Consider the following 10779-nt stretch of genomic DNA (forward strand, 5'->3'; position numbering starts at 1 on the left):
GAGACCCGCTCTCGCCGCGCCCGCCTGTGCGGTGACCGGGCAGCCGCGGGGCTGTTGCTGACGCCCCCGAGGTAAAGCCACGCAGACCCCGATCGCCAGCGACGGGTGAGTGGGGTCTGGCTCCCAGAACTGCGAGGTGCTGCAGGTCAAACTGCTCCGGTTGTGGCTTTTAGTTGGTTTTCTTTGGAAACTTCTCTGATTAGGAAAACAGCTAATATACTGCCCGCGGGGATGAGCCTGGCTGCCCGGAAATCACAGGGGCGGGGAACCTGTTGGTAAAAACTCAGGGACATGGTGCGGCACTGCAAGGTGTGAGACTTGGGTCCTGGTGTGATTTCTTTTTTTTTTTTTTTTAAAGAACGTTTTTAAACATTGAGCCAACAGAGGACATTTGTACTGGTTATTTTAGTACAAATGATTTTAGTTTTTTTTTTTAGTTACTTTAGGTAATGGTGTCATAATTATGTTTTTTAAAAGTATCCTTGTTTTTTAGAAATAAATATTGACATTGAAATACTTATTTGCTTCACAATAACGCAGTTTTGAGGAGCACTGCTGGTGGAGAAGTGAGGGGGAAGGCGATGAAAGGCTGGGTGAGGGGTATGGGGCATGGGGCTCTTTACATTGGTGTCTCTACTTTTGCATGTTTGGCATTTTCCTTTGAAGTAAGTACGACCACTGCCATCGCCTCCCCCGCCTCCACCACCGGTGAAGCTTCTTGTGCAGAAACTAGGTTTGGAAGGTAACCGCTAGTGATGCCAGATGCCAGGCCTTCCACAGACCCTCACTTTTTGTAAACTGGGTGTAGAGGCTGCCTCTCTAGACGCATAGCAAGTCTTCCTTCTCTCTCACCTGGGTGCTGCTCTACCTTGGTCGGGAGGCATAGGGTGTTTGCTGCGTGTGAGGGAGCTGAGCGGATCAAGTTGATGCAGGTGGATGCTGGGTCAGCAATTTTTATACCAAGGGTATTAGCAAGCCTGGGGCTTGAGTTGTCTGCCAAGGGACAGGTTGTATGAAATGTGTGAGCAATTTTTCCGAACTGCCCAAGTCCTTCCAAAACAGCTCAGAGTAGTCAACACACCCAGATGCACTTGGAATCTGTGCACACTTCTGGAAGCATGGTATGCCTCAGTTAGAAGTGTGCCGTATAAAACAAGTGACAAGGTAAGTGGATCTTATGACCTGAACGAGATCTTATCTGTGTATGTGGTCTTTTTGAATGCCCGGATCTTGTTTGCTTCGGGCATTGTGATGTGTAACTATTAGGAAAGAACTGACCCCTAAAATATCCTGTGAGATTCTCTTCGTTTCCAGGAACCCTGCTTTGAAGAAGAGGGGTGTGGGGAGGAATGTCTGTACTATATCCATCCAACTTGCTTGTTTTTCCATCCAACTTGCTTGTTCCCCCTCCCTCTGGATTTACCATGTAATTTCTCCTCATTCTGTCATGCTTCATTAGTCATTTGGCAAAGTGGTGATTGTTCTGTTCGGGGGAGATAGTAAAGTTCAGTGGAGGGAGGGGCGACTTACTCCTCAAAGATAAACCCACATTTCTTAGCAGTTTCAGTGGAACTGAGTTTAATGCCTCTGTTTTTAAGAGGAAACAAGCCAAGTAAATGTCGTCTGTGAGAGTTGAAGGTTGAAGTTAGATGAATCCCCTCAGCCTACACCTTGCCTAGTGCAGCTTCGCTCGTGTGAAAGAAATGGTAAAGATGCTTTAAGAATTCAGTAGAGGAAATGCCAAAGTGCGTCCCAGCTTCCTTGCAATGTATGGGGAAATGAGAGAGTGAACAATAGTCCCCTTACAGTTGGAAAATGTTATAGTGAATTCATGGTAGTACGTAAGTGAAATGGGCTTGTGGTTTAGTTTTCTTTGTGTGACTAAGAAGGAAGATGAAGCTGTGAGGGACTTTATTTTCTGCGTGGGTTCTCCGAAACAAGAGCATGGAGAGAGAAGAAACTGTCGTGGCCCTTAAGGGACCAGGTGGTGTCCTAACAATGTTTACCGTCCTCTGTGTGAGGTGGTGGAATTGGGCAGGGAGAGTAGATTGCTGGTTACCCTTTTAAGGAATTACCACACATGTGACACCATCTTCTCCATCGAGTTGTTTAAGGGTATCCTATAAACATTCAAAGAGCAGATTGCTGCTTTGTTGGGTTAGAAATGAGAGGAAGGGGTGTTAGCAGTCAAGTCAATACCTCTTCTAATAGATAAACACTCTGCTGTCATCTACGTCATTTCGTCCCATCCCGGGAGGATTATTTTAGTTTTTAACAGATGAGAACATTGAAATCTACAGACTCTAAGACTTGCCAAGTCGCTTCTTTAGAGATATGGGGGAAGGAAACTTATCATAGTCGTCTTAAAACACACGTTTTTAATTCTCACAAATATCTCAAAGTTGGGTATTATCAGCTCATTTTGCAGATGGAATTGTAGCTACGAGAGGCTAATAATTCACTTGAAGTCTTGCAGCTAGTGAAAGTAGAGCCAGGGTTTAAATTCAAACCTGTGGGATCTTAGAATTTATCGCCACACTACCTTCAACAGACAGGGAAGCTACACAGCCAAGAGCTGGTTAGTCGAGGCAAGCTATCTTTTTACCACATTCGCCTGCCCTGGTCACAAAGTGGAGACATGGGCCACATCCATCCACAGAGGTGTCTTATCAGGCCAGCACAGAGTTCAAACGGAAACTGAACCAACATTGAAAACTGGGAAGTTTCAAACAATCTGCCCTCAAGAACTGAAGGCAGTACTGAGCAGCCTTCTCTCCAGAGAAGGGCATTGCACGCAGGTCCCCTGGTCTCCACCACTCCCTAAAGTGTCCCCCATCCTCGAGGCTGAGGACAATGGCACGGAAACTGTTGTTTCTCTTACAGTAAGAGAGCTTTCTACATGTGGGTCTATCCAAAATGGAATTACAAAAGAGGATGAGAGGCTGTTGTCCCAAGAAACATGGGAAAGACCATCTTCCTTTGAGGGAATGAGGAGTCCTGTGTTTACTCTGCATAGCTTCCATCTCCAAAAAATACAAGGTATGTCATCATTCTCCTCACACCCCATTAGCTTTACTCATGACTTCATTTACTCTAGACTTTAGAGTTACTAACCCTGCAACACAACCAACATGGAGGGCATGTGTGGGCCAGCTGCAGTAGAGGAAAGGAATGCCTCCAAAATCCCAGACTGACTTTGTGAGTGGGCAGAGGGCCCTTGTGCACATACGGGCTTCCCCAGGGTGTCTTGAGGTGTGGGGGGGAGCGGGGGCAAGAAGCCCTCTTTCTTTAAGCAGCCTGATACTGGATCCAAATGGATCCTGCGCTTGTACCGTGGCTCTCCGTAACTGCTTTGAGGGTTCCCAGGACTTGGGAAGGTCCTCCTCTCTCTCCCTTCTCTGCCCACCCCTCTCCAGCTAATGGCAGCTCTGCCCTGTCTGAACGCTCTTCAGGGATGAGGAACAGAGGTGCTCCTAGTCTGGCCTTTGAGAGCTTTCTGTGATGCAAGTGCAAGGGTGGCTAATTTCCTCATTTTGAAACTTTTGGTTGAGAGTCATGGGACAGATGTTCTCACATCAGTGTGTATCTGGAATTTCATTACCATTGAAGCTTCTGTTTATATCTTTGTTTCCTTCCCCATAGTCTGGCCTTTGAGAGCTTTCTGTGATGTAAGTGCAAGGGTGGCCTAATTTCCTCATTTTGAAACTTTTGGTTAAGAGTCATGGGACAGATGTTCTCACATCTGTGTGTATCTGGAATTCCATTACCATTGAAGCTTCTGTTTATATCTTTGTTTCCTTCCCCTGAATCCAAGTGCTCACAGCTGGGGATGTTCTCACAGCTGGGAATATCTTGCCCATATTCCTCAAAGGAATATGGTCTTCCCTCAGAGAAAGGGAAGAGGAAACACCACAAATGGAACCTTGTGGAGTGGTTTTGAGGAAATGTCACAGGCTGTTTTGGGGAATTAGTCACTGGAACTGTCAGTCTAGGTATGTACCTTGTGGTAGAGAAAGAAACTTTCCTCTACCCTTCAAGGTTCTTTCAGCTGGTCTAATAATTAAATCTATATGAGTCAGATTATCAAGAGAAAAAGAACCAAATTTAATTACATACATAAATATGGGAACCCCGCATACATGAGTGGTTCAGACAGGAAGGGAAAATGAGGTATAAATGGAATCTTTAGTGAAGAATAAGGTAAGGCCTTGGGGCTTCAGAGGGGGAGAAAGGCCATTCACAAGATGATAAGAAGTGATGTTCAGTAATTAGAAGTTCCTCCTGCCCTATAGAGAGCTCATAAAATGTTATTCTATATAATAAAAGCCTAATATGCTAAGTGTCTGGTTGACTGATCAGCCATTCAACCAATCAAAGCGTAATATGCTAATGATATGCTAAGGTTGCTCAACCGCTCACTATGATGTGCACTGACCACCAGGGGGCAGACAGTCAACCAGCTGACCAGTCGCTATGAAGTACACTGGCCACCAGAGGGCAGACGCTCCGACTGGTAGGTTAGCTTGCTGCTGGGGTCCAGCCAATTGGGACTGAGCAAAACTGGCCAGACATGCCCTGGAGCCCTCCTGCAGCCCCTCCTCAGCTAGCCAACCTTCCGTGTCTCTCCCTGCCTCAATCTTTCCCTGCCTCAATCAATCCTGCACCGGTGGGGTCCCTAGGCCTGGCCTGTGCCCTCTCACAATCCGGGACCCCTCGGGGTATGTCAGAGAGCTGGTTTTGCCCCAATCCCGCAGGCCAGGCCGGGGACCCCCCACTGGTGCATGAATTCGTGCACCAGGCCTCTAGTTTCTGATAATAATTCTTATTATATGGGCAAGGTCCCCAATTTAAAATCTTGAAGGGAGAGGTAAAAAGGTCTGTTACCTTCAGCTCAAAATAATTACCGTGCTAAAGTGGCACACTGTGAGGCGACTGATTCCGAACCCCTTTCCTGTACCCCAGGGTGATAAGAAAACTAGAACAAAGGAGGGATACAAGTGCAATGCCTTGTTTGGTTGAAAGAAGGATGTTTAGAGACAGGGTGTTTTGTAAATGCCTGATTATTGGTTGATTGGATCTTTTCAGGGAGAACTCTCAGATTCAGATGTGTGGATGCGTGTTCCCTCTGCTAACTCCCTGGTCACATAGGCAGGTGGTGAGGAAAAGTGGGCCAATTGATTACCTGCCAGAGCAAACAGAGGTGAGGGAGCAGTCCTGAGTGTGGACTCCAGCCAGATCCCTGGTTCTCTCACCACCTACCTGTGTGACCTTGACTCTTTTTATAACCTCTCTGCGCCGGAGTTCCTCTTGTATGAAATGGAAGTACTAGTAAATAATACCTCATAGGGCTGGGAGGATTAAATGGCACATCAGCACCTGGTCTAGCTATTGCTGTTAGAGCCCTGCCTCCTTCACGTTTGCTCAGAGGGATTCTTCCCTCTCCACCCCCCCCCCCCCCCCCCCCCCCCCCATAATTTTAGGAGGAAAGCTACAGGGTGCAAATGCTTCCTGGCTCTGAGGGTGAACCCCGGGCTGCCCTGCCTCCTGGCCTTAGGGAACTGTTCTCCATGACACGTGCTCACAGGGAGTTGGGAGCCTCAGCCACTTTGGTTGATGAGAGAACTGGGCTGGAGCCCTGGCTTTGAACCCAGGGCTTTGGCTCTGTTGTTTGGGGATTAAAATTCGCACTGACTCTGGAAAAGAGATGGAAACCCCTGGCATTCTGTGTGGGTGCAGACTCCACCCTGCTGCGGAAGAGCAGGCTGGTGACAGCGTGAAATTGGGGCAGACACAGGAGCCCTAGCCCCACGGCTGCCACCCCTTGGTGAGGGCTCCGCCGACTGAGTCCACCACGCGCCCTCGGTCTCCTCTGTCAGCTGTGGATAAGCACACCCCATGGAAACGTTGTGAAGGGCTAAACATTTTACGAAATCCTGACACAGGCACAGGGAAGTAGTGTGTTCGACTTGCCCTGTAGTGGTGAAATCATACAACAGGTACACTGGCAGGTTTAAAGATGCTGATAACCGCTATTTACATAGCATTTTTTTTATAGTTTGAAAAGAGCTATATAATTTCACCTTTAACCAGGGTGCAGCTTTATTTGTTTGTATTTGTTTCTCCTGCCTTTTCTGCTTCTAAGGAAAAGTACAAAAGTGAACTGATGTTCAGGCCAGACATGAGCCCAGGGATAGGAACATAGAAATGGGTTATTCATTTCTCTTGATCAGAGAAGGCAACATGAGTCTGTATCTCTTAGGCTCTTCAGGAGGCATAGGGAGCGGTGACCCCCGGGGAGGGGAAGGGAGATGTTGATAGCCGAGGTGTTCCCAGGAAGCTGGATGCCTCTGTTGTGTCCAGGGAAGCAGAATGGAGGGGCAGCCAGTCTCCTCCAAGCAGCCAAGGCGGAGGTCACCCTGCGAACAGCTTCTTCCCAGACCCATTTATATGCCAGGTGTGCCAGCTGGGGGCAGGAAGGAGGAGAGGCCGTGGGCTGTTGGACTTCCTCCTCCTGCCCCAGGTCCAGACCTTCACTAAACCCATTGCCTTTCTCCTCGTCCACTCGCAACCAAGTAAGTATTCTGTGACATATCAAACAGCCCCACACCCCACCCCACCCCCCCGCTAATAGGCCCCCATGCCTGCTCCCTTCTAGCCCTTGAATAGATTTCTCTCCACTGCCCCTGCCGTTTTCCATCGGTGTCCTGGCCTCCATCGCCTCCCACTGCATCAGTTCCTCCCTCCCTCCTTCCATTTATTTTGTTCTGGGAAGTTGAAGGGAAAAAAAGAACTATGACCCCACCATCCAAAGACCCAAAGACATGAACATTTTGGCATATTTCCTTTCACTTTTGCTTTTGTTTTATATAATTTTAATAAATTTTAGCATTTTATAAAAATGTAATTCATTGTATGTTCACATTTTAACAAAGTTGTCATATTGTGATTAAAATTTATCATGGTATTTTTCCAGTCTCTTACAAAAATCATTTGTAATTGTGTGCTATTTCAGCCTTTTTTTTAGCTCTCTCTCTCTATCTCTCTCTCTCTCTCTCTCTCGGTTAATCCTTACCCAAGGATATTTTCCCATTGATATTTAGGGAGAGTGGGAGAGAGCAGGAAAGACAGAGAGAAACATCTATGTGAGAGAAACACTTTAATTGGTTGCTTCCTGCATGAGCCACCAGGCCCTGGGTCGGGGAGGAGCCTGCAACCAAGGTACGTGCCCTTGACTGGAATTGAACCCGGGGCCCTTTGGTCTGCACTCTATCCACTGAGCCAAACCAGCTAGAGCTAGCCCTTCTCTTAATATTAGGGAACTAAGAGGTTGCTCTTTTTTGATATTGTAAATCATTCTAAATTGAATGTACATAAACCCTTGATTCTGTGATATATTTGGTCTTTATCTCTAGTTCCTGGTACAGAAAGTCCCTTCCAGCTTTACCTGAGTTTATGCTAATGAGGTATTTCTTGGTGGATGGGGCATGGTTGTCCGGGGAACCAGCCCTGTGATTAGTGGGTTGGAACTTTCAGTCTCACACCCTGACCACCAAGGAGGGAGAGGAGAGGAACTGGAGATTGAATTTAGTCACCAGCAGTCAGTGATTTAATCATTCATGCCTGCATAATGAAGCCTCTATAAAACCCCCAAACACTGGAGTTGGTGAGCACATCAAGGTGCTGGGAGGGCGGCGTGCCCCAGAGGGAGTGGCAGCTCTGCACCTTCCCCCATACCTTGCCCTATACATCTCTTCCATTTGGCTCTTCCCAAGTTGTATCCTTTATAATAAATCAGTAATAGTGTCAAACAAAAATTCCCCCCAAAAATATGAGGAAATGGAGAGACTTGATTCATGTGAACAGATTGCAAACCAGGGAGGCGCCAGCCTGAGGCAGACACTGAAAGTGTCCTCTGAGGAGGCAAAGGGAAGGCCACCTTTCATGGAGGAAGCTGCCACCCAGGTCCCCAAGCAGGTCTGTTGGATGTAAATGAGGTGTTCAAATTCATCTGGTGTAGAGGAGAGAGAGTGCAGTCCTGATTGGTCGTTAGGAGCAGTTCCGATTGATTGGTTTAAATGCACCTGAGGCTATAATTGTGCAGTTCTGATTGGGCGGGGCGGGTCTCAGATGAAACCAGGAACTCCTTGTAGTAGCTGACTTCGCGTAAAGGAGCAGGGCACACACAGTGCAGGAAGCCAAGAGTTCAGTCTGAGGTTTTCCCTGGTCTACAGAGTACGTGAGAAGCCCCTGTCGGCTGATGGCCACTAGACTTTCATTACTTATAAAATGTGGACCCTCAGTCCACCATGGGGAGTCCATGTGAGTTGATACATTCCTTCTCTGGGTTCACATCCAATGAGTCTTCTCGGGGTCCACGTAAGTAAAGTGTTTCCCTGAGTTCTGTGAGCCATTAAAGCAGATTATCAAACCTGAGGAGGGCGTCATGGGAATCCCTGACTTACAGCTGCTTGACCGCCTGGGACTTGAGACTGGCGTCTGCAGTGGGCAGCACTTCATTTGATATTGTAAATCATTCTAGATGGAATGTCCGTAAACCTTCTCATTGAGTGTACATACAGTCTCGTGAGACTGAGCCCCCATGGGGTCTGCCCGGACTCTGCGTAGTGTTAGAATGGCTTGGTGTGAAGAACCAGCACATTTGGTGTCAGAAGTGATTTGAGGAGAGACAGTGTTTTGCCTTTTGATTCCATTTCACATGACTTGGGCCAGATTCCTACAAATAATTACTGAATCAAAGGACTTGGAAGAGTGGAGTTTTCTTTCTGGTTATATAAGCAGTACATTTTCCTTTGGAAAATCTGGTAAACATAGGTGTGTGTGTGCAAAGAAAGGACACACCCGTACTCTCACCAATCAGTCATTCGCTGTGAACACAGCGTGACTCTCCAGGGTGTGTGCCACCTGCAGCCTTGCCTTTCCCTGTGGCCCATGGACCGGCAGCATGGGCGTCACCTGGGAGCTTGTTAGAAATGCAGGATCTTAGGCTCATCCCAGACATAGTCAGTCAGGATCCACCCTTTAACAAGATCTGCATTCAAGTTGGGGAACTATTGGTCTATAAGGCCATGACCTTACCAGTCACCTTACCTACCAGGTGGCCTGGCATTAATTACCTCTGATATGTGTATATACATACATTTTTTTTCCTCTTTACCTAATATTAGGATGATACTCTGGGGGGGATGGGGAAATCTCCCTCTTTTCCCTTAATTATTTCCCTGACTGGTCAAATAATTCAAATGACTTACAGCAGATTAACAGGAGAAAATCAAGTTTTAATACGTTGGCTCAGGGAATTCACTTAGCATGGGAATTACAAAGACTAAGGCAAAATGAGGTATGTGTGTCATTTGGAACTAAGGGGGGAGGTGGAAGGAAATTCACAGGGAGGTGAGTTATTGTTTAGTGAACAAGTGTAGATTGGATCATCTTGACACAGTGGCACAGAGAGAGGACTTGGATCAAATGCTCAGCTCCTCCCTGTTAGCCACACCTAGTTCATATGAAAATACAGTCATTTTATGATGGTAGCTTCAGGTCCTTTGTCTGAATTCTTTGAGGCAGTAAGAGATAAGATCAAAAGTTCTTCCAAGCCTTCTAGGCCTCTGTTGTTTCAACTGAAATAATCTGTGTCCAGAGTGGTACTTTGGGGGCAGCTCATTCTGTACCATGGTGTTCAACCTCCCTGCCTCATTGGGTCAGACTGTCCGAGGACAAGCACGTCCCCTCAGTATCACTGATTCCGGGATCAGCAGCATCTCTAGGAGACGGGACTTCCATTACATCTCCCTGCGAAGCCCTGATATATACAGCTCGCTTGTATCAGTTAACATTATATGTCAGCATTTTCCAGTTCTTTGATTTTTCTGAGAAGCTTGTTTTTCGTGGCTGCAGACCAGTAGTCCATCTCATGACTATCGGAATTCATTAGACTACTTCCCTGTCATTAGGCATTTAAGTTGTCTTAATTCTTTTGGGGCGAGCGTGTTCTGTAGGCTATTATAAGTATGCTGAAGTGAGCTGCTCATGCAGTCATTAATTTCTTTAACCTTGATTATTTCCTTAAGACAAATTACTGGAGTCAAAAGGCATCAACATTTTAAACAGTCTTTAAAATGCAGGAGGAGTGCAGGAAGTGCCCTCACTCTGTACTTTCCCTGGTACTGGGCAGTGTGGGCTGTAGAGACGGTGTCTGAGGAGCAGTTGTTTTATCTGTTAGTCATCACACCTCCAAAACCTGGCTTAGAGCAGACTCTAAGGTTCTACCCTAAGGGAGATTGGGGACAGGGAAGGGAAGTTACCAGAAGGTTGGTTAGCTGCCTGTGGTCAAGGTGTTTCCTTCCTCCAGGCCTGGGTACTGAGCTGTAATAGATGCCACTGGCCAGGCAGCAGCTTCCTTGGCGGCATGTTCACACACCCTCCAGTGGCCGCAGGGTCAGGAGTGGAGCCGATGGGCCTGCATTTAGTCAGTGGAGGCCTGAAAGGAGGAATCTGCTGGACCTGATTGGCACCAAACTTGTTTTTATTTCGTAAGTCCGGGTCTGTTTGGTTATCCAACACCTTTCCTCCCACGCACAGACCAGGACACTCCTTTTAGGTAAACTTTATTCTGTAAGGTGCACTCAGATTCTGCCCTAGAGAAAAGGTGAAATAGCAGCATTATATTGTGATTGAGTCACAGTGTAAACCTGGATGGCTTCCATAAATATTTTTGGAGTAAATTAATATACAAAGAAAAATGAATTTGAGGTTTTTTTT

The 10779-nt window shown here is 46.9% G+C and overlaps 1 protein-coding gene across 3 annotated transcripts in view; it reads left to right on the top strand.

The window, feature by feature from the left end:
- Nucleotides 1–8: 8 nt before the first annotated feature.
- Nucleotides 9–10779, top strand: part of GPR160 (G protein-coupled receptor 160) — a 35064-nt gene continuing 24293 nt past the window's right edge. For 2 of the 3 annotated variants that reach the window (XM_014533570.1, XM_014533571.1), the window contains exon 1: nucleotides 9–105. The gene's annotated coding sequence lies outside the window, so the exon portion shown is untranslated. Of the gene's footprint in view, nucleotides 106–726; nucleotides 1165–10779 lie in introns of those variants that run through there. The other variant, XM_014533572.1, reaches the window with a different exon arrangement.

Source organism: Myotis brandtii, unplaced genomic scaffold, assembly GCF_000412655.1.
Source record: "Myotis brandtii unplaced genomic scaffold, ASM41265v1 scaffold99, whole genome shotgun sequence".
Classification (NCBI taxonomy): Eukaryota; Metazoa; Chordata; class Mammalia; order Chiroptera; family Vespertilionidae; genus Myotis; species Myotis brandtii.